Source organism: Cyanistes caeruleus, chromosome 7 (assembly GCF_971803275.1).
Source record: "Cyanistes caeruleus chromosome 7, bCyaCae1.hap1.1, whole genome shotgun sequence".
NCBI classification, from domain to species: Eukaryota; Metazoa; Chordata; class Aves; order Passeriformes; family Paridae; genus Cyanistes; species Cyanistes caeruleus.
In genome coordinates, this window is record NC_141707.1 from 36,975,362 (window position 1) to 36,999,487 (window position 24,126).

The window sequence follows — 24,126 nt, forward strand, 5'->3', positions numbered from 1 at the left end:
ATGTATTCCTGTAATGGTAACTCCTCACAAACAAAAAGAAGTGCAGTTTGATGAAAAGCAGAAAAACCATGGCATCCACAGACATCCACAGCCTTCCCAGCAGCACAACACTAAAAGCACAAGGCACATCCCAAAAGCAGAACTGCTTTGTTCATACTCAGGTGATGACAGAGGAAATATTATTTCCCATCCTAAAAATCCACCAAGCCTTTTCAGGTGCGATTCCACCAAGGTGTGCACTCCCTAGCTAGTCTGATTTTCAAAAAAGTTCAAAAAGTTTCAAAAAGTTTTTTTTATCAGAAGATTCACGCTTCTTAAATGTCTGGTTTGGAGATTTTTGAGGCATATACTGTATGATTAACTTTATCAAAACAGAATTCCACTGCTATAGAAAGCACCTTCACTTGTATCTTCTCTTCAGCTAATGACTTTTGAATAAGGGAGGAATTTCCTAATCAAAAGTGGTACTAATTTCTTCATAAAATGTCCTTCATAACATGTCCCAGTCATGTGGCTGCTTTCAGACCATTTAAGAGCTGACACCTGCTGAAAATTAGTGAACATCTTTCACCGACTCTGGGCATAGCAGAGAGAAGGGATGGCAGGGAAGTGGCCACTTGCCATAATGGCATCCAAGCCAGGTAGAGGGCTTCATGTTGAAAATGCCTCTGCTCCCAGCAGCTGACAGGTCAGGACAATCTCCTGTGTCCTCCCACTGGTATATTGATATTAATTAGCATGTATTGGCTCCATCTGAAATTCTAAGGAATTATTTATTTCTGGGAAAGCAGCATTCAGCTTTTAAAAACACAGATATTAATTAACGCACCTTTTCTATCTCTGTGGGCATGAACACAAAGGAGAGCTTCATTTAATGCCTATCTCTTAACAGAGAAAAAGAAGAATCTCAGTAATTCTGTACCTGTAATCAGTCACCAACTACGACCAGCTCGTGGGTGACCTTGTGGTTGTCTTTTCCATGCTCCCTAGACAAGCACACAGGGGCAGGCAGTCTGTGACACCTCCTTGACACCAGGACCAACCTGCCCCAGGGGAGGCTCCAACACCCTCTGTTCATCCCAGAGGTCACTCCTTCAAACCCTCCTCTCAGCCAGAACAGAGCCCTGAGTAAAAGCCAGAGGTTAAAGGACAGGGCTGGGAGTCTGAAGACACTTTTATATAAAGACCTGCCTGACTTCTTTGGGCAGTATCATGAACTTGGCACCCCTGCAATGTGCTCCTGCAGAAACTGATAAAATGCCCCGTACTCACTCCACGAGCTGCTCGCCACGATAAGCTTGGCTTCAGCACAAAGAGCACCGGGGTCCAGGTGAAGAGACCATGAGTTATCATCTCAGCTCTCCCACTGCCTGAACTATTTCTCTGCTCTTCCTAATTCTTAATAACCAAGGTCCCTCACCCCTGCCAGGGCCCAGATAACTGTAATTTACCACATGTGCAGCTGCGGTGACGGAGGGGTTGGGCAGGTCACGGCAGGCAGACCTGGAGCAGAGTCCTCACTGCTGCCAGCCAGACTCGCCTCTTGTCCATTTGCTCTTCCAGGAGCTGACAGAAAATGATAAGATCACTGAAGGGCCGTGGAGCAGGCTGGCAGGTCACCTCATCACCACCAAATGAGGGCACGGAAGGAGATTCATCAGTGCCTTTCTTTGCACTCTACTTGACATCTGAGATTTTAATACTCATTCACAAATATTTATGCAATCTGGAACAACATAAATGATGCTTTCTTGCACTGGGTGAAAATAACAGGGGGCAAAAGCAGGACTACAGTGAATGCTGTCTAATCACCCAATTAGTGAAAACTTGTATTTCAATGAATTTGATGAACCAGGTGAGGTGTCAAAAGGAGCATAAGATGCAAAACGAGCAACAAGGAGGTGAAACTGCAAGTTTATGTATCTTATTATAGGCTGAAAAATTGTCCTGTCCACAGCTGATGAAATTAAGAAGGACAGCACAGGAACTGTTTTTCTCTTTATAGCAACTCTAAGCCTGCTTAGGATGGCTTTAGACCAGTCACAGTCCCACATAAAAATTGCATCCCTACGATGAAGATGCCTCTTTTTGGAACAGAGAGAAATAAAGCTAATTGGAGAAATCAGGGTTCTCAGAAGCTTTTGCCTGGCAGTAACAGGCACTGACATCAAATGGATATTCAGGACTCCAAAAAGAATTAAGTTTTTTTTTTTTTTAAATTAGCTTGTGAGTACTTTCTCTTTATTTGCAAAATTTAGTAATTTTGAGATATTTCCTGAAGGTAAGTTTTAAACAGAGACTAGACTGCCACGGAAAGCAGTAGCAAGATGCAACATGAACCATTCTACATACCTTGGTTTGCAAAAATACAGCCAAGTCCTGGTAGGATGATTAAGGAGGAGGAAACTAAAAAGAGCTTGGTCTGTTTAGCCTAGCAAAATGAAGTCTGAGAGGGGATGCAATTTTTCTTTATAGGTACATTTGGAAGTAAACAGCAGGGAGGGAGAGGAATTATTTAAGTTTGAAGGCTGATACTCGTACAAGAGTGAGGGGCTATAAATTGTTCATGAATAAATTTAGACTGGAACTTAGGAGATTTCTGACAATTTGCAGACTTCCCAAAGAAGGTGAAACAGGCAAACTGATTTGAAAGGAAGCTTGATATGCTTCTGGAAAAAAAAAAAATAAAAAAAAAATGATAGAGCAGAGAGGATCTTGGAGGCAGAAATTAAAGTTTTCAGTAGAGGATTCAGGAGTTTGATTTGTTGTGATTGTTCAGATTTGTCTAAAACAGACTTGAAAGCCTTGTGTGACCCTTTACATGGAAGTCCCTGAGAGTCTGATTTTCTTGACCACACAAGACAGCTGCTGCAAGTATCAAATGCTCAAGATCAAGAAATAGTTTTCAAGGTGAAATGCTGTTTCTGGCATGAAAGTGGCAGGTTAGTTTTGGAAGTCAAGTTTCCTGGGATTTAGTAATCCTACTTTCTATCTTTTCAAAGACATATTTTCCTCCACTGTGTAAGAAATTTTCTTGCTTTTAGTGATAAATAAAAGAGACTGGACAGTTCTGTATTGGCCATTTGTAGAACAAATATAGGTGTTTTTGTTGTTTTTTTATGGTTACATGCACATTTTCCACACACGTTAATTAATACACAGAGCTGAATAATAGTGGCCAATGGTACATTTCCCAACAACAAATTTTATGATCTAAGAGTTCATTTACTCTCATCCTGTGCTTTGTTCCTTTCTAATATTTGGATACAAATTATATATGAAAATTAATTTTTCCTCTACAGAAATATTTTCATGTAGGATGTTCACTCCAAGTACTTCTAAGCAACTCCACAGTTTAAATTTACTGATATGCCCTTTAACTATCTCCTGTAAAGGCTTTTGTGTGCCAGACACCACTAAGGTTTTTCCAAAGACTGTCCACAACACAGTACATTTTTTTTATTGAAAAATACAAAAATTCAATTAAAAAGGATATATTTGCAAAGCTGCATTTTTTTTTTTTTTGCAAGCTCCATACAGGTTTTGATGTCATGATTTACACATTTGTTTAAACATACATTTTTTCCTAATATTCCCTCATCCCTTCCAAACCCAGCATGTTTCACCACAACATCTTTAAAATTCTTGCATACCCCTGCACTAAATCTGTTTTCTCTTCCAGCAGTTTTCAAAATGCACCATTGCCACAGCAAGGATTTTAGTGCAATCCATCAATCTCACTACATTATGAACATCAGTAAAGACAGAAAAACCTTCCTGGAATTTTTCTTGCTTATTTGGAGAGGGGAATTGATGAATTCTGTGATATGTTTGAGCACAGCATTCAGGAATTGATTAGGGCAGCCAGAGAGAGGAGGCTGACTCAGGTACGCGATACCCACTGTGAACCTCCAGAAGGGCTCGAGGACACTTCCTCAGCTGGTGGAAACTGTGGCACCACAGCTGAAATTGATGGGTTACTCTAATTCATATGACAAGAGATCCCTCTGTAAATAAACCTAAATGGAGAAAAAAACCCCAAAAAATAAGAGAAGCTTAGGAAGAGGGAGAGTGACATTGACCTTGTGCCGTTCTCTCCTCCAGCAGGATTGTGGTTCACATGGGGCTGAAGGAGCCTCCCATGCGAGTGTGGATGTAACACCCATCCGTCTTCCCAGGTTTGCACAGCCATCCTCTGGAAACCTTGTTCTTGCTTTCCCCCCTCTTTCATTCCTCCAGCTTATTTAAGGAGCACGGAGGCACAGAATGATGGAGATAACTCTCCCGTACTCACGTTTGGCACACGTCAATGTCAGCCCGTGTGAGCTCAAGGACTGTGGCTCACAGACTGAAGAATGAGTCTCGTGGCAGGATCTAAATATAAAATTGTCCATCGACCTAAAAAATGTTAGCACATCGATAGCAGAATCTGACTTTTGCACCTATTAATATATTGTAAGATTAAAGTGAGTTTAAAATGTAGGCATATCTGCAAGTTTTACTTAGAGATGATAGGTAAATACAGAGACTTCTATTATTTTAAGCACTGTAGCTGAGAAATTCAGAATACAATAGAAGAAAAGGGGTAAAGAAAAAATTGTGGTTCTAAATTGTGTTTCAAATGAGGTATAAATGGATGCAGTCTCTCACGTGGGACACAAAAGAAAATAAATCCAACATCATTTACTACTCCACTGTAGAAAGAGAAGCAAACTAAATGCAGCAGTAACAACATTAAAACTGCAACATTTTCCAAGACCTTATCATTACAGAAAGCACATCCCTTTCAAGTGCCAGCCCTCCAGCACTGCAGGCTCTTATATCACGTTGTTACTACTAACCTCTGATCCTCCTGGATTCAGCAGCACGATAAAGAGAGCTAATTAAGGAACAACAGATCCATAGATATTTTTCCTGCCATCATGTTAAGACATGACATCATACCATCACTGTCTAAATATGCACAGGGAAGAGCCTCATCTCCCTGGTTCTGTGCACTTAGTGGAGAGCAGAGACCCCAAATACCCTAGGAAAGATGACAAGAAAGTGAAAAATCTGAGTGTTATTCTACCTGCCTTAATAGGAACAGACACACCAGGTTTTATTTTTTTTTCACAATTTTATTGCATCTTTTTAGTTTCATTAATATTAAATAACTAATAAGCGGAAAGGTAATAGTTGAGACTCATTTACTTTAAAATAACCACTTAAATAGCTTTTCTTATTCTACATAATTATAAATACCTCTTACTGAACTGTAGTTGAAGCTTTTTTATGGTTTTTAAGTTTACAGAGAGCCTTGCACATAGAATGACAGAATTACAGACTGGTGTGAATTGGGAAGGACCTTACAGATAATTTGTTCCAATCCCTCTGCTATGGGCACCTTGCACTAGACCAGGTGGTTCCAAGCCTCATCCAACCTTGCCTTGGACATTCCCAGGCATCCAGGGGCAGTCACAGCTTCTCTGGACACCCCAGGGCCTCCCTGCCTTCACTGGGAACAATTTTTCCCCACTATCTGATCTAAACCTAATGTCTATCATTTTAAATCCATTCCCTCCTGTCCTCTCACTCCTTGACCTGGTCTAAAGTCCCTTTCCAGCTCTTCTGGAGCCCCTTTAGGCCCTGGAAGGGGCTCTGAGGTCTCCTTTTCTTCTCCAGATGAGCATCCCCCAGCTCACCCAGCCTGGCTCCAGAGCAGAGGGCTGCAACCTGTGGAGCATCTCCATGGCCTCCTCTGGATTCATTCCAGGAGCTCCATGTCCTTCTTACACTGATGGCCCCAAAGCTGGACACAGCACTGCAGGTGGGGTCTCAGGAGAGCAGAGCAGTTATCATCCATACAGAGCTACTCAGCAGCAGGCAGTCCATGCTTAGAATTTATATTTTCTCACTGGACACCAGCTCTCAGGAGACAGCCTCCCAAAAAAACCTACCAGTTATCCAAATCCCAGCAATCCATCAGTTATTCCAATACTACAAACTGCCTTCCATCACCAAACGTTTCTGTGGCACACCACTAGGAACTGCATGCTTTTCAGTTGCCTATTAATATCATATCACAGACAAAAAGGCTTTAATCTAGAAATGGTTTCAAACAGGTAGGACTATAGGATCTGAACTAATGATTCATAAAATCATTTTCAGCTATTAGTCTACAAGGATAAGTGCAGCTACTGCTTTTATTTCAGTGCTTGGTATGGTACCATCAATTTAAAATCTATCTCGTCGGCTGTGATGGATTTATGTATGCAGTGGAACCCAGAGCAGCCTTGTCAGGATTTTAAAGTCTAGATTGCTATATACAATTACAGGTGTCACAATATGAAATAACAATGGAAAGGAAAACTCAAAAACCAAAAGGAAAACTCAAAAAATTCCCGTGCACGCCACGTGGGAAGGCAGTTGTTTAATATTCCTGTATCATACTGTGATTATTTCACTTGATGGAAGTGATGTATTTTTACATAACTTGATCTAAGGTTATGTCTCTCATGAAAATGATTTGCAGTCTTGAAATCCCCAGGGATAAGGGAAAGTAAGAAGGATATTTTTAATGGGCAGATGTCATTTCTGTGAATGTTTCACCAGCTGTCAATACAAAATTTGTCGGCTGGTCTCTATCTTGGAAAAACAGTAGAAAATACCTTAGCTGGCAGATATTTTCGTTCTTAACCTTTTTCCTGTGTAGCAGAAAGGCAGAAATATGCAGTGCTAGGCATAACTAGCAGCGACCACATTATGGAGGTGAAAACAGTCACCGAGCCAAAAGGAATGAGCAGGTTTAAGGACAAACCTCTGGGAGGACACACCGTGGTCCCTCTGGGTGGAGATTCGGTCTCTGAGACCTCACAGCACTTTGCTCCCTCTCCCCAGTGCAGCAGCACTTCATTTCTATCTGCATAATAAATTAGATTAAATGTTGGGTGTTGGGGGATCTCAGAGCCCCGAGGGATTGCCAGCTTGATGAAGACTTTAATTTTAAGTCACTAAAAGACATAAAATCATGGGAAGAGTAATGAAGAAATCACAGTTGTCTGGAGAGCACATGGGGCTGACAGGTTCAATCCCTTTCCTGTAGGGGAGATGTGTTAAACACAACACAATACAATACACACATTTATTTGGGGCAAGAGCAACCTGTCCAGGAGAGCACTGAAGGGGCAGAGAGTGACACAAATCATTCCAGCCTTTTCAAAATGATGTCCATCCAACACTGTAGGGAATCACTTGTCTTACAGGAAGAGCACTTGAGCCCTTCCTACATGTGCAAGGGGCCCTCAGCAGAGTTTGGGTTTTTGGGGGCTGTTCATATTCTCAGCCACTTCCTTGCACTGAGTACGCTGAAAAAATAATCTCCAGAGAAGACAGAGAGAGTATGTCTGGCATTATGAAAACAGCAAATGTGCTTTCTGTGGACTTAAATTCAGCCATGTTTAAACTTAATTAAATTATTTGTATTGTGCAATTAATTATGCTAAACTGCCTAAGCTTTGAATGAATGTACTTTGCCTTTTAATCTAAATAAAACACATGCATAGAAAACCAGCAACAGCAGAGAAGTTCCACAGCTGCTGCCAAGTCCTGAAGAATTTGAGACTCACGTGACCTTTCAGGAGCACTGCTGAAAAAACAAACCAACCAGTGGAAAAAAAACTCAAACTGCTAAGAAAGGAGAAAGTGAATATGACATCTTGTCAGGATATAAAACACTTTGCTACTTGGTTAACAGGAGAAGTTAAATGGGCTTTACCAAATCCTTCGAGCTGCCCAGAAAGATCTTTCTAGCGCCAGTTAAAGAAGTAGTAAGGAAACAAAAGCTCCTTTTGAGGTTTATCATCTTTGTCCCTTACAACTTGCCCAGTGAAGGAAACCCAAAAGGCCAGAGCCACTGAGCTGCCTGCTTTAACCAGCTAGTTTGCTGGGAAGGAGCCACCAGTGATTCAGAGTTCATCTGAGTTGTGACAAAGGACTCAGTGCTTACTTTGGGGAAAAGGAAAGATTTGGGAGATTTCCTCTTTTTTGAGTAGGTGGAATGAATCCATATACAGATACAGATAGATACAGATCTATGCAGGTCTGTATCCAATCTGAAATTACACAAGAGCTTTATACACACACAACCTCATTAGATTTTTACAAGAGTAACTGTCATTTTTGTTCTAATATTATGACTGTAATGTGAGGCTGGGTTAATGCTTCTGATATTTAATCACAGAGTACAAACCATAATTGTTCTATTTCTAATACATCTCTGACCTCTGGCCTCCAACAATAAACTGTGTGATTAGTTTTCAATATACATTAATGTGAATAGATTTCAACAGTCATTTACTTAAAAATAGATATTTGAAAATATTGAGAACTCAAACATTTTTGTTAAGACAAAAGTACTCCAAGATTTTGAGCTATGTAGGAGGACATTCTTTCAATACTTTACAGAATAGTGGCAAAGCAATAGTACTGTTTGCATACTGAACTGGCCATTTCTATACAGGCAGTTAGGGGATGATATTAAAATGCCCTCGGGTAGCTCTAAAAGAGACACCAATGTTAAGATCCAGTAAAGTCTTTCATCTTGTTGGGCACATTTGGATCTTACAACCAGTAGTGAATCAATGTTTGTGTAAAAAGCCTCTCAACATCTCATTCACTTGATAGGTCTTTTGGGGCATAATATTGTTCCTTCTGCTATAATGGACCATTGCCTCCAAATACTGTAACATCTGTGGTACATGATTATCAACTTCCTGGGCCAAATTAATCCCTGGTGTAAGTTCCTCGAATCTAATTAAATCATGCCAGGATGAGTCTGACTCTTCACCTTACCACATTTCTCCTCAAAACTTAAGAGTGCAAATGGTAATCCTTCACCAACTTATTATTGTTGCTTTTTTTTTGTTGTTGTTGTTTGGGGTTTGCTTTGTTTTGGTTTTTTGGTTTGGTTTTTTGTTTTGTTTTGTTTTTTGTCCTAAGTAAATAAGGCCAGAAAATTTTAGGGGCCTGGAAAGGATCATTCAAATAAAATTCAGTTGTTGTTGTTATTGTTGTTATACTTTTTTTTATTTTTTTTTCATTTAATGGCCCATTTTCTACATGTGAGCCATCATTATTAACTTTCTCAATATCAATATAAAGCAGGAAAAAATCAAGAAGTTTAAGACTCATTGGAGCTTGATATTCCTTTCACACTTTTGGAAAGAAGCCTAATACCCTGACTGTGCTTTTAAGTGTGGATTCTTTGGGAGGCAAAATGAAACACAGAAATCCAGATGGGGAAGAAGAGGAGATGCTTCGCACATCCTTAGGGAGTCTTACACATCCCTTTAAAGAATACCTTGGGAGGAAGGCTATATTTGGAACCAGACAATAATTTAGGTTGTGAGGACCTCAGGAGGTCCAACCCCCTGCCCCTCTCAGGGCTGACTTCCCCTTAGATCAGGTTGTAGAGCTGTTCCCGTGTTCACTCCCACCCTGGGGTTAGAGAGCGCAAACCTTCAGGGGGAATCCTAAACAGGGCTATAATTGTCATTAGTTGCAATGGCTGGCCCATCAGGAGGAGTATTTTCCACAGCTGGAAAAGCAGCAGAAAACGGGATTTATTGCAAAGCTTGGCCATGGCTGCAATGGGAACAGACCACAGTGAAGAGAAGGATAAAAGAAATACTGCCCGAGGCTGAGCACAGCCTTGAGCACTTCACAACTGGAGAAAATATGAGAGGCTGAGGAAGGCAGCATCCATCCTGAGGAGGAAGGAAAAATGAGAGAAATAAAGCACAGAGGAGTGGAGAAATTTGTCAGAAATGGCAAAGAAGGATCAGAGAGGAAGAAGAAAAACCTGGATGTAATGGTGGAAAACAGATTCTCTGCCACACGGCATCTGCTGACTTCAAGTGTCTCATCAGTCCTGATTTCTACCAATTAACAGCATCAAAGAAAAGAGAAAGGGGAAAACCTAGAACATAATTCATTTGATTAATCCAAATATATGTATGTGCAGAGCAGAATGTGCCAGTGATAGCACAGGCAATCATAAACCTACCCCAGTCAAAGAGATCCAACTGGACCTTTTAAAGACCTCATTTGTATAATCCAGCAGATATCAAAAGGAGAATGAAAACCTTTGGATGTGAAGAGGGTGAAGGTGAGTAAACAGCAGGGAGGGAACTGGACAGAGATGAGCCAGGACTTTGCAGAGCAGGTATTGAGCTGCTGCCACTGGAGCACTGCAGCTCTGAGAGGAGATTTCTGTCTGGAGATAAATTGTCTCCATTGCCACAGGCACTGAGAAACTGTCCCTTCTCCTGCTACCAAATGAATATGAATGGAGTTACAAATGAGCAGCACTGATGAAAAAAGTCAGACTGATAATCGATAAGACTCTTCTCTAGTGGGCACACAAGAAAGGCTTATAAAATTCCCCCATACTGTAGTTTATTGCTCCATAAATTGCCATAATGATTTTTTTTTTTCAAATAAATACATGCTAAACACTGTAAATGATGCAATATTTGAGAAATACATTTTCCCAGCAAGTATCTCCCACCTTATTTCCAGCACATACAGTTTGGAGTCCCCATTACTGATGTAAGACTCAGGGGTCTCTTCAGGCTACTGTGATATTTTAAATGTTATTAACATAAATGATGGGTTCTCACCATCATTGACAAGACACCAGCTCCTTGTTGTTTCATAAGAGTGCCTATATTATTCTATAAATTATTTAATGCTGTCAGATACTCGCATAGAGGACTAACAATTATTGCAGCCTTGTAATGATGGGTAAAATTATGCTATGATTGATTAGGAATTACAGAGTTATTGATTAAATCAGGCTACTGAAATCCCATGACTCATTTTCTTTTCATGGTATGCAGAAAATAATTTATCAGTCGCCCAATCTTGTCCTTTTAATACCTGTAGCGTAATTTAACTTTCATTGTTAGCAGGAATCTTCAAGAGAAGTTTATGACCTTGGCTAGTGATAGCTAGAAATAAAACCACTTAATAAATTCTTAGAATTTACATAGTTTTTCTAAAAATAGTCTATATGCTATATAATATGCAGATAATATATTCTGAAAAAGATTAACTAACTTAGGAAGAAGAAAAGGGAAAAGAATTAAAAGAAATTTTCTTTTTTTGTTTTTTTTTTTTTAAAAAAAAAGTGTGAAAAATTAGCTTCTTAAAGATATGGGACGTAGAACAGAGGGTTCATAACTTCCTCATGGTTTTTTTAAACTGATGCTTCCATTAATAAGTTATATGAAAAGGCACAAGGACACAGAAGAAATGAGACAGAACTGCTGTGCTGAAAATTCAAAACTCTCCCAAACAGCAACAGCATTTCCACTTGCAGCAGTTGCTGTTGATTTTTCATTACTACTCTGAAATGATCATATGCCTTTCAATAACATTTTTAAAATATTATTTCGTTGGAAGCAAGTAAGAGTTAACAAAAGTAATTTTAATAAAAACATTATGCCTTTGCTTAAAATACAAAACTTCTTCATGACAAGAAGTTTGTCATACTTTTGGCAAGGTTATCCATGATTGCCTTTTTATTTTTTGGCTATTACAGAGGCTAATGGCATACTAAAAATCTTCTTTCATGTACAAATTAATTGTGTCCTTTTGCAATTCATATTAGCCTCCCTTACTTTTCGTTCCGAGGCTTTTGAAGGGTTTATATGGAACCAATGGATGTTCTCCTTTGTTGTGCACACCACTTCAATTATCCACTTTCCACGAGTTGAAAGCAAAAAGGACTGTAAATGCTGGATACAGACCATTGTCAACATGCAGTAATTTGGCAGAAAAAATTAAAAAGTTCTCTTAAAAAATAATTTAAAAAAAAGTAAATTTAAACTCTCAGCTTTGGAGATTGCTGGCAAATTATTTTTATATTTAGCAACTACAAAAAAAGTTTTCTCCTTAATGATGGAACAGGGTGTTAGCAATTTGCAAAGGTCTGAGTTGCACTCCTCCTGTTCCTGAGAAAAATATATAATTCACTCTTCCCTCGCCATTAAACGAGGTTCATCCTTCTCCTTTCTGCCAGTTCTTTGCAGTGAAAAGTGAAAAGTTGTGGGTTTTGTCCTTTTTTTTTCTTTTCCTCTTTGAAAACACTGTTGGGCACAGAACTGAGCGTGGCCACTCCACACATGGAGCCAGAGCTCTGAGGGACATCCTGAGCCCCCATCACCCCCGCTGGCTTTGGGAAACAGAGACACTTGCTATGAAATTACATTTTCTGCAAGAGCTGATGGCATTTCAGCAAGCAGATAACAGAGGGGCTGCAGGAAACAGGACAAGGAACTATTTTGCCACCACATACAATTTTGAAATATGAAATTTCAATGATGCACTTTAAGTTGCTCTGTCTAAAACACCTGCAGAAACACAAATTTGGTGTCTTTGCAGGTTCACCTTCAGCACTGTAATCAGACTGAAATCATCCTTTGTTTTATGATGATCACTGAGATACTGCATCTTGTGAACACTTCTGGAAAAGCTAACATGAAAAAAAGTCTATACTTAAAAGGTATTTTTACTCCTTGGAATCAAACCACAAATTCCTCAGGAATATACTGACTGTGCTGTAAGCAGTAAAAACAAAATAGAGTAAAACAGAGTAAAAAGAAAACCCAATTTAATTCTTTTTTCCATTTCCTTTATTCCTAAACAATATTTTTTATGTTCTATATGACATTACCTTTTATGTTCTATAGGACATTATTACTTTTTCAGCAATAGGCTATTTTTTTTTTCCTGTGTTTCACATTACTATTACCAAGCAGACAGTTGCAGGCAGAGATGGAGAAAGTTTCCTTCTATGCAGCCAGTACAGCTGCAAATGTATCAAGAGGAGATTTGGTAAACTCAGTTCATTTGGGTAGAAGGAGGCATTGCATATCAACCCTGGCAATTATGTGTCAGGGTATGAGATTCTGAGTAATAGATATGTGTGATCCAAGGACTGTTACATTAATATCAGCTAGCACTGGCTTGGCTCATTTCCTATGCTCTGGAAAATAAAAACTTTTTAAAAAGCAATCAAAATGTCTGTATTTACGTATTACCACAGCTTCTAGTTTTTTTGGTCACCAAAAAACTGTAGGTTTTTGTACAAAAATGCTGACATTTTTAAGGAAGGAAAAAATAATTTTCTGTTTCCTTCCCTCTTAGCACTTCATGCTTTGTGTCATTTGATAATATACATGACTAGGTTTAATACTCAATCGTTTCCCAAATCCAATTTGACTACCTAACAGGGTTTAATTTACATGATGATACAATTTCTCACACCAGAAAGCATAGTAACCCTTCTTCTTTGGAGGTTAATGGTGATCTAGCTTAAAGCCCAAAAGATAATTACAAGAAATGTGCTTCAGGTGACAAAGTATTTTTGACAACCCCAGACTGCTGATAGCTTTTTAATTATACTTCTTCCCACCATAGGAAACAGTATGCTTTTTCCTAAAGAGTTTGCAGGCATTTGGAGTTTATTTATTTATTTTTCAGCAAATTGCCATGCACTGTAATCAATATTTTAACTGACTGCTACCCCAGGCTCTGCTCTCTTTCTTTCTTCTATTTGGAGCAGAAATTAAAGTTGGGGTTATCTTTTTTTTTTTTTCCATAGAAAATGAAATACAAAAGAGCATCAAAAGAAGAATACAAACATTTATTGACTTGCTTCTTATCTTCTGCACTCATTTGATATTTTGTGACATTTAGAAATTGAAACTTTGCAGGATTTTTAGGCACGAGCTTTGCTAACAGAGAAGGTCAGGCTCTTAAGCAACAAGGAAGTTTATGATTATTAAATATGACCAACTGAAAAGGAAAAAAAAATGAAAAATCCAGTAGTTGTTTTTGCATTTTCTGAATATTTTTTTGCCCCACTGTTACTCTGTGGGTAAAAAAAAAGGCTGGTTTTGTCAAGAGCACAAAGTAATTGTTGTAAATAACTGTGATACACGGCAGGAGCAATAATGTGCAGGGGCACTTGTTTTCCATTTACTTTATATGCAAGTGTTGATTGTTTTTTATGCCACTGAAATTAGTTTCCCACTAGTATTTATGTGTCTTACAACAAATTGTTTGTCACTTTCCCTGATTAAATGCGCTCTTAATAACACCCAACTTTAAAAGTCTTTTCAATTTGGAGCCCACAGTTCAATCATTACACCTGCCCCTCCCAGCACCTCTCACTTGTCCTTAAATAAACACCTCTATAACTTAAAGAGAATGGCAGAAAAGTAAAAAATGAGACCCTAGTGTAAGTGCTCCAAAAAGACAACACAGGTCTTGGAATAGAACCAAAAAAGCAGAAAACAGTAATTGCTGTAAAAATTAATTAAAAGTGTAACAGTACCTGTGGCCTCAAACATTCCCTGCATCTCATTAGTCCCCCTGCAAGTTCTTACTAACATGCACAGAGAAAAAAAAGTTCTCTGCTGGGGCAGATAGGAAATGACAGAAATCCAGCACAAAATAAATCCTTGGACAGACAAGGGTTTCCTTGCTTTTGATTTATGCTTTTCTTGGTTCCACCTCTTGTCCAGCTCAGACTCAGATCTATTTCCAAGCCTTTGAGGAGCCTCAATTGGATGGAGCTCCAAGCAATCAGGTCTGGGGGAAGGTGTCCTGCCCATGGCAGGGGCTTAGAACAAGATGAATTTTAAGAGCCCTTCCAACCCAAACCATTCCAGGATTGCACAGTTCTATGAAATACATAATTTTAAGGTAATGCCAGAAATTCTGGAAGCTGAAATAGTACAGGTCAATCTATTTTTGTCCTATTAATTGTCAGTCCATGTAATTAATCCCTGGGGTACCTGAGACCAGCAGGGAGGCCCTTTAAGCTGGGTTTTGGGGCTTGCAAGGGAAACTGTGCAAGCTCCAGTGCCCTCGTTCCCATGCTGGAGCAGCTTTACAGTGCCCAGTCTTGTCAGCAGCAATTACAGCAGTGCAGCTCTGCTAGCAAAGCCTCTAAACATCACTTTCACTTATGCCAGTTCTTCTGTTCCACTTTTCTTTCCCCCCCAGATATAGCTTGTTTTACCTCACTGAATGAAGTAAGTGCTCCTGGAAAAAAAATAATATTTAAAAAAGCTCAACCTCCCCCAAAAACACCAATATCCATCTAGGCCAGGTCTCCTTATGCTGGGATTGCACAGGATCAGGCTTAAAAAACCACAGGCAGTGTCTGCCTCTGCAGACAAAAAAAACACAAAAAAGAGGGGAGGAAAACTTCAGCGTACTATGAAATTTATGAAGAGTATTATATGTTGATAAACAAATCTTTTAAGCTACTCTACCCTTACAAAAGCTAGGCTGGAATGAACTCCTCTAACTAACTCCCAGGCATATTTTTGCTATGGATTTACAATATATTTACATTCTTGTCATAAATGACCTTTTATTTTTCTGTGTGATGTTTGCTCTTATTAAAGCCCAGTAACAGTGGAGGGCAGATTTTAGAAGCACGTCATAGAGAATATTCAGCATTTCTATTTCAAAAAAAAAAAAAGAAGCTTTGCATACAGCATTGATCACACTTCAAAAGATGTGTTATTGCCTAGAGTGTGGTTGCAAGGGAGTGCATTATCACTGATGCTACATTTTAATCTGAACACAATAAAAAACCCTTTTGTAAACACATTGCAGCTACATTGAGTGACTGCAATGAGAGCCCCACTACTTTCTTCCTGTGAAACCCAGCTCTGTGTGGTGCTAGTGGGAATCAGAGTGGTCTTATTCTGTCTGATTTATTTGAAGTTTCAAGGGCACACAGAAATAGCAAGTGGCAGATCTGCACTCTTTTCCCCAGTATGGACATATGTAGGTTAATAGATAGATAGAGCAATTGGGACTGAGACACATTATGTAAGTTAAAAAAGTATTGAGTGTGGGTTTTTCTCAGGGCCACAACAAAAGTTCTGTACAGAGGGCTGATACTGGAGTTCACATTTCCCTCCTGACTGTAGATCAGAGCAGCACCTCTGAAGTAAGTAACACTTAAATTAGTCTTCACTAAATTGCAATAAGTAGAGCAAATGAGATCCAGTTTAGGCCAGGCCATGGAAGGACTTTTTTTTTTTTTTTTAATTCTCATGTAGTCCTTGGCTTCTCCAGCAAGCTTTTTATCACTACGGAATCCTAAACAGACTAAATGTAATGTGACAATTGCAGGAATTGGGAGTCTGGATTTGTTTGGGTTTTTTTCCTAATCAGTTTAATCTAAAAGCAGAAAGTCAGAATTATAAGTATTTCCTAAAATCATTCTACTTCTTCCTTTCCTCTACCCCTCCTCTAGATATCATTTTCTCTTCATATATCACATTGTCAAACACTTTCCTTTGGTCATCACAACAATAACACTTGATTTACTTCCCTTCAACAGTTGATTTTCTACACAGGTCAACATTTACACATTTATTTTTTCTGTCACATTATCATCATGTTTTCAAGTAACTTAATGTACAATCTTGCAGCAACAAAACTCCCTTCTAAGCCAGACTTCAAATATGATGGCTTTCAATGTCACTTCTCCCGACACCAGGCAGCTGTGAAATCAGCACAGGATGTTTCTGCTCTCTCCAGACAGCTGTACAGTTACAGAGCTCCATAAATCAAAGTACACAGTGAATTGTAAGACTAATACAGATTTCTAACCACTACAGGGATTTTAATATCAGGTATTTGCGTAGCTGCTTTGTCTTATTTACACGGAAAATAAAATTTGCATTATCCAAGCTGTGTGTTATATAAAAGATTCTTACAATCCATCCATTTACTCTAGGTCCTGCTGCAAGCCCTACATTCAGCTCCAGCACAGCCTTCTCCTTTGAGACCAACTCTTCTCTTCCTCTGACCCTTACTGACTTACAGCTTCACTTTCCAAAAGTGCAGACAAGAAACAAGCTACTGAATAAAGTCCTCCTAGATATTCCTCCTTTGTGGAGGTTAGGCACAGGAGCTTCACCTGTGCAAAAAACAAACCCTGCAAGACAGAGCTGCAGTCCTGCTAAAAGAAGTTGTTTTATCTGTGACTAAATCATGAATGGCATCAGCAGTGCACGTTCCATGCAGGAAATCTGCAGGAACAGAACTCCTCGCACCCAACACGACTCATACAAGGCAGCTGGGCAAACTCCAGTGATGTCTGATTCCTATTTTTATTCCTGTTTCAAACATAGGGCTCACACCTGTTGAGCCACGATCCTTATGCCTTCACAAATTCATGTTTCAATCAAATTGTGTCTTTTCTGTTCCTTTTTTTTTTTTTTTACTTCTCCCTGCCATATGCATAATGATGGGGTGACAGCTGAGGAGAGAATAGGCTGACATGTTCATCACTGTGAAGGATGGCCTCCTGTCACCTCAGCTGTGACAGAACGGTCACAGCCTGAAAGGGCCTAATGAATAAGGAAAGCTGGATTTTGTCCTTCCTCCATGGAAAGTTGCAACAGTGCCTTTTCCCCCTTCATGCAGCAACGCAATGTCACAATGATCTGCTTGGATCTGCTTCAGCAAGACATTCAGTGTCTATTTTTACAAAACTGAAGAGTTTAGTGAAACAAAGGCAGCACATTTCAAGCTGCCCCTCAGCAGAAGAATAACGTACAGGATGGATATGTCAAAAGGTAGTTTTAACCCACGCCACCCAAAGAGGCCAGGAGAAAGGTGCAGTGCCTCCCCATTCAAACAGCAGCTGTAAACACCCACTTACTTTCAAGGATACCCTTCCTGGAGCTGTTAAAGCCTGGGAAAGGTCATTTGTCAGGACACGATCCAGCAGTACATCTTGTCCTTCTAACAAGAGGGATTTCTTTCCACTCATAGTAGTGAGAGGGAAACGAGTACTGAGCTAAATTCCTCAAATTGGCAGTAACTAGGATGTTTATGGGTGTTCTAAGAATATGATCTGCACACTGGTAGCAGCTAGAAAAGATTTTGCAATTCATTTGGCAGTGCAGAAGGTCATTCCTTTGCAGATGGAGAGCATTTGGTGTGTCCTTATGCACACAGGACTGTAACTGTGCATTTCTTAGCCCGTGAATGTATTCTGATTTGTGTGGTTTCTATGTATTGTGTGCACGTGTTATCCAGAACCGGGTGCATTGCCACTGTTAATAACTCATCATGTGTAATTCCATGTATCAATCATGATTAATCTGTGACAGAGGAATGGTAGGAAAGAAAACCATATATTGCCAGATAAAGCAGACAACTGATTCACCCTTCAAATATAGGAAGGTTCTGAAATGGTTTTATGTGAGCAATTTCTTATACTTTTGCTTTTTCTAATTAAGTAGCAACTCAGTCTCAAGGCTACAATGAGTCTAGATGCAAGTCCAACATGACCAATGTGTTTTCTTCTTCTTGATTAAAAAATACAATTTAAATATATAGCATGTTCAGTAAAATGTTACAAAGATGTAAGGCTCAGACTGTTTTATTAACTTGCATGGTTGGGGGGGCACAGAATACTCTGGACTCAGCATAATATAATTTATTCAAATCAGATGTGAAGCACAGAACTAATACACTATATAAAATAGGTACTTGAACACTTTTTTTCCCAATTATGAACAAGCTCTAAATCTGCAAAATGTGCGTACACAAACATTCTAAAAAAAAATTTAAGTGGTTCCTAATAAATTATTTTATATCAAGCCTGTCCTTGTTGTGTTATGTCTTCTTGTAAACACAAAATAAAGCATTTAGCAAGTATAGTTTCTGATTAAGAACCAAAATCAGTTTTCAAAAAAATTTGCAATTGGGATGTTTCAGCATTGCCTCATAGGAGAAACTTTGCAGAATTTCCCTCTGAAAGAGTGTCCCAACACGGGATAAATCCACAAAGCCCAACTGAGCAAGTATCCATAAAAACTCTTCAGAATAGCTTTTAGCAGTAGATTGAAATGAAATAGAATTAATAAAGCAGTTGTTTGGAGTTCTTAGCCATGCTAATTTTTCTCATTTAAAGTAGTCCAGGGCTTTCAGTGTGGAGGGCAAGTTCTGCACCATGCAAACTGCACTACAAACACACACTGTGCTCTAAACCACAAATCTTTACCTGATAGTGTAAAGATCTGAAAATCCAGCCCCCTGTCTTGCAGAAGTTTGCACCAAATGCAGGGAATTTCAATAGGAACATGTTGGATCACTATGAAATACTGCCTTAAGCATGTGAAAAGGTGGCAACCAGCTAAAAGGATAAAATAAAAGAGTCAAATTTTATTTTGCAACAAATCATGGAAAATAAGCTTATAAAGAAATTACTTGCAGATGTTGCTTTTAGGATGGGAATTAAAAAGCAGAGGGCACAAGGGCAATATATTGCTCAATGTGTGAATTACATATGTGTAATTTAGTAACTCACTACTACATAAAATGTATAATTAAAGAGTTTAATTGCTTCCAAACTTATACAATATAGTCTAAGTAGCCCATATATCTACTGTGCTGAGAATGCCAGGGATTGCACAACACAGAAAGGTGTTAATGTTGATTTATATGTACACACCAATTCTATGTAGAAGTGCTGCATGGAGAGGGCTCGGTGCTGCTACAATCTTTGGCTCTTCAGCTTGGAAAAGGCTGTTTTGCAAACCTTTAGTGCAGCAATTAGACAGGAGTTGTAGGAAAACTCCCAGGCTGATCAGCAAGTCAATAATTTCTGCTGGAAAATAAAATGATGATATTTAATCGCTCTGTTGTCTAAATGTGCAGCATTATTCCCTTCCCTAAGCAGCTCCTGTCAGAAACAGGATGGGTGATGCTGAGGGATTCCAAGGCTCCCAGGAGGCAGCAGCTCTTCTGCTGGTCCACAAGGGAACCTGGGGGACACTGTCAGAAAGCAATTGCTTCTGTCTCAATTCCGTCTCCATTTCCTTGCAATCAAATTATTGCTCTTAAATGTTTTCGTTCTGACACTTCAGACACCTTCTGCTATCTAAAACACACCAAGTGAGTAAATTCTCAGCTGCATTTTGTCAGGACTTGGAAATCTGGATGATTTGGAAGTTACCCATTGGGATTACACTGCTGTTGCTTTAGTAGGATTATTAATTTAAAGTAAGGAATGTGTTTGGAAAAGGGAGTTTGGCCCAGGAATAACCAATGCTGGACATCAGGCATTTTTGTTTTCTTTAAGAGTTAATCCTTCATTAGGGGGAATATTTTGAATTACATGGGGCAGCTTTCTGAGGCTGAAACACTCTGAATTTATTCCAGTATGGAATTTGTCCATGGATATCAACATACTGATATATCAGCCAATTATTTTGGGGGTTCTTGGGGTCAACAAGCTGACTGCAGCCCAGGACCCAGTTTAGATCCTAAATTCTCTTTTAAAGGAGAACCTAACTTTTTTTTCTGTCATTGTTATTCTTTACCTGCCATAATCCTTCTTGGTGGATGGAATGTTGGTTTTTTTCTTCCCCACTGCTTGCAAAAAATAGTAAACAACATATCTATATAACAAAAGAGGAAAAACCTTTTAATGGGGCATGTGGACTGTCAAAAGTTACTTTGCATGAAAAATCACGCTGCAAATATGATATCATTTAGTAAGTTCATACACAAAGGAAAGTCTGCAAATTAACTGTGAATTAGAACATTCCTTTTATATTTGTGTACAACAGAAATTAATCTTAAGACATTTCACCCTTATTTTGAACACGGTTCTAAAAATTAAGGAAGGCAATAGATAACCATAATCTCCAGTGTACTTAAAATTTTAGAAAATATTGACATTGGTTTTCATAAGATTATACCCCAAATGTTGGTAACATTAAATTGTATAAACATCTAGTATGCACCAGACTAAAGTTTTAAGATTTGAAAGTCACATGTTCAGCAGCACCCAGAACTGGTGTTGCTACCCACACTTCTGCAAGTGTGTGAGTTGGCAAGGCAGGTGAGACAGGGGCTTTTTAAACACTTAAGAGTAAAAAATATTGAATCCAACAGCAGCTGTACTGGAAACAGTGGCATGAAAGCAGCAGTAGCCATTCCTGCTATGGGCTTGTAGGAACAAAATGAAATTGTCCTCTCTTCCCACACTGCAGACAAAGGCTTGTAAAGAACCTTTGGCACAGCGTTGCAAATTAAGCCTGTTAACAAGTATGTATCTTAGCTTTTGTGGCTAATTAAATGGAAAAAGATTTCCTCGGGAAGCAAAGAGCACAGAAATGCAAATGGAATGAACAGACAAATAAAGCTAATACACTGTTTCCACAAACATCAAAGACTTTCCTAAGTGACATTTTGTACACTATTGAGATTTTGTGCTGGTAATATCAGAGTTTTACTACTGTTTTGTGCCCTGTTTTAGGTACAAATCTGACACTACCTATAATGAGGAGCAGGAATTCAACAGACCTAATTGTAGCCAACACAGCTCAGCCATTTATCAGATCCCTGATACAACAAGTACAAGTTTTTAAGTAGTAGAAAAATCTTGGGCTTTTCCACACAGAAATAGATTCTCTGTTGGCTGTAAAGCTCATTCTTACAAGAATTTAATTGTTATTTTTTGCACCACTGGCACAACAATTCTGCTAATTTCAAATCTGAAGCCTTAATTTAGAAACTTCTGGTTTGTCTCTGAAAAAAAAAAAAAAAAAGAGAATCCTCACAGTGTGAGGGTCCATCCCTGGAAACGCCCAAGGCTGGGTTGAACGGAGCTTGGAGCAACCTGATCTGGAGGAAAGTGTCCCTACCCATGGTAGCAGATCCAAATCATTCTGTGACTCTGTGAAAAGCTGATGACATCATGTCAGTGCTACCTAGCCTGTAAATAGTACTTCTTATAATGGTTAAACATTAAATAATGGAATTTTATAACTCCAGCTTCAAAGTTCATTTTAAAAGACACTGTGAGCTTTGAGAAGTTCTTCATCAGTTTGTGCCATATTTGATCTCCATCCTGTGCACAGCAAATGGACTGAAATATGTTGGCTTACAATTAATTCTGCGTACTACTACCCCTGCATGCTGATAACCAGCTCTCACTGACCGCTCTTTAAATTAATGGCATTTTCACAACAGTAGTGTAAGATGATCCAGCTTTAAAACAACATCAAAATTAACTGGCAGAAAGTTGAGGCTGCTGTAGAAGCCCCCAGGTGCCCCATAATGGCCAATGTGGTTGCCTTTGTTTCTGCTGGTGTTTTGAGTTCACTCACCTGTTATTTTACAGACCATTCTGCAGCACTATTTTGGCCAAGTTCTCTCTCTTTAGAGCTTTCCTTCCACAGCATCTCTTATTTACCGTTTAATAAAGCCTCTGTAACATTTGACAACCAGAGGCTATGGGGAACTTTGCTGCTGCCACCAAAAACTTCCTCAGGAGCATCACCTTTGACACAAAAGTAGAGAAGAAAGAGCAGAGCAAGACCTTTCTCGGCGCAGCCGCCCACCCCCAGCGGAGATAAGACAACAGCCCCATTACTGCTGACAGTGTAGGGCCTGCAGCACAGGGAGAGCAGGAGTTTAACATCACCCCAGCTCTGCTGGGAGAGCCCAGCCTGCAGGGCTGGCATTCAGCATCCCCTCTTTGATCTACACGGGAATTCTGCACAGAAAACGCCTCAGCCCCAGTGAGCCCCAACACAAGCAGCTCTCCCGTGCCCAACAGGATGGATGATCCCTCTGTAACCTGGCTTCCACCTGTGGTTTGCAGGGAATGCTTCTGCTGGAGAAGCGCTGTTTGACATTCCTCTTTTCCCCCAGCACGTGCCAGTCCATCCCGCTGGCAGCATCGATCGCAGCCGCCGCAGACCGTTCACGACTCTGAGCCCAGCCCCTGCTTGAGTCGCCTGCTAAAGCTGCCGGGGTCTCATCAGAAACACAATAAACAGCAAAGTGGAGGAAACAGCAAACACCAGACAGTTCAGCCAGAAGTCAGGCTTTTCTTCCAGACCTTTGGACAGACGGGAAAGAACAGCTTGTACTGAATTTTTTTAACTTATTTTTTGTATCTAGTTCATCAATTTTCCTAACTAATTCAGCCTTCAGAATTTTCTACGCAATTTAAGCTCTGCAAGGTCACTACTTCCTAAAGGGATTTTAATTTTTAAAATTTACAGATTGTTATTCAGTTCAGACCTGTGAGTTCATAAACAATTTTTGAGCTACATGGTTTGTGGTTGTATTCTAATTGTGGCAAGATGAAAAAGGCCTGGCTTCTTTTTTTATTTTTTTATTTTTTTTATGTAGCTTCAGGCAGAATATTTTTTCTTTCAGCTATACATTTCAGCTTTTTAAAAGCACCTGAAAGGTAAGAGAGATTTTCCTCCCACAACTAAAGTTGCAAGTCTTTCTACCTGCTGTGAGATGTGTCATATTAGAGTTTACAGATATTTTGAAAATATAACATCACTCTTTTCCCTGACTCCAGCAGGCACATGGATTCAGGGTTTAATTGCAAGTGCTTTCAGTTAATGTCAGTGTGTAGGTGTGAGTGGGGATCAAGAGCTTAAGCACCAGGAGAAGTTCACAGCCATCCTTATTCCAGTTACACTCCCCATCTCGCCCATTTTCATTAGCACTTCAAAGCAATGCTGACCAGGAGACAAATGATCCAAGAATGCATTAAAACATGTATCTACACTTACTGCACTTTTTACTGTTTTTATTATTTTTTCTGAACTTGTAATATCTTAATTAACCAGGAACACTTACAGAATTCTCCTTGGGTTCAATTTTCCCTAGTGAGAATGCCATTCTTCAGTTACTGCTCACCGGTGATGACATCCCACCAGCTGAAGCACCCCAAAAAGTTCCAGTCACAGTGATTTATGGGCTTTAATGATAAACAGTATTTTATTTCTACTTTTCTTGACCAACTGCACCCATGTTTTTACACGTGACACCATTTGGTGTCCACTGAGCAGAAATGTGTGATCCTTCTGCTAGCAGGCCTTGCAGGGCTGTCTCCTCACTGCTTATTTTCATTGTGAAACGTGCTCACTTCTGAGAATAACTTCTCTCAACTCCACAAAAGATGTATCTTCTTAAAGAGTACTTCAAACATGGCTTCCCCCAAATTATTTTCATTTGCCTTAATTTCCCTTGATCTCATATTGAAAATGATCGATCCAC

At 39.4% G+C, this 24,126-nt stretch overlaps 1 protein-coding gene and 1 long non-coding RNA gene across 3 annotated transcripts in view; both read right to left on the reverse strand.

Annotated features, from left to right (window-relative positions):
• Nucleotides 1-24,126, reverse strand: part of LRP1B (LDL receptor related protein 1B) — a 623,130-nt gene that overhangs the window by 552,020 nt on the left and 46,984 nt on the right. The window lies entirely within an intron of this gene.
• LOC111931814 (uncharacterized) lies at nucleotides 18,514-22,381 on the reverse strand. The gene is made up of 3 exons (XR_002865760.2): nucleotides 22,209-22,381; nucleotides 20,415-20,492; nucleotides 18,514-19,699 (listed from the first exon to the last, which is right to left on the reverse strand). It is a non-coding gene; the product is annotated as an uncharacterized LOC111931814 (long non-coding RNA).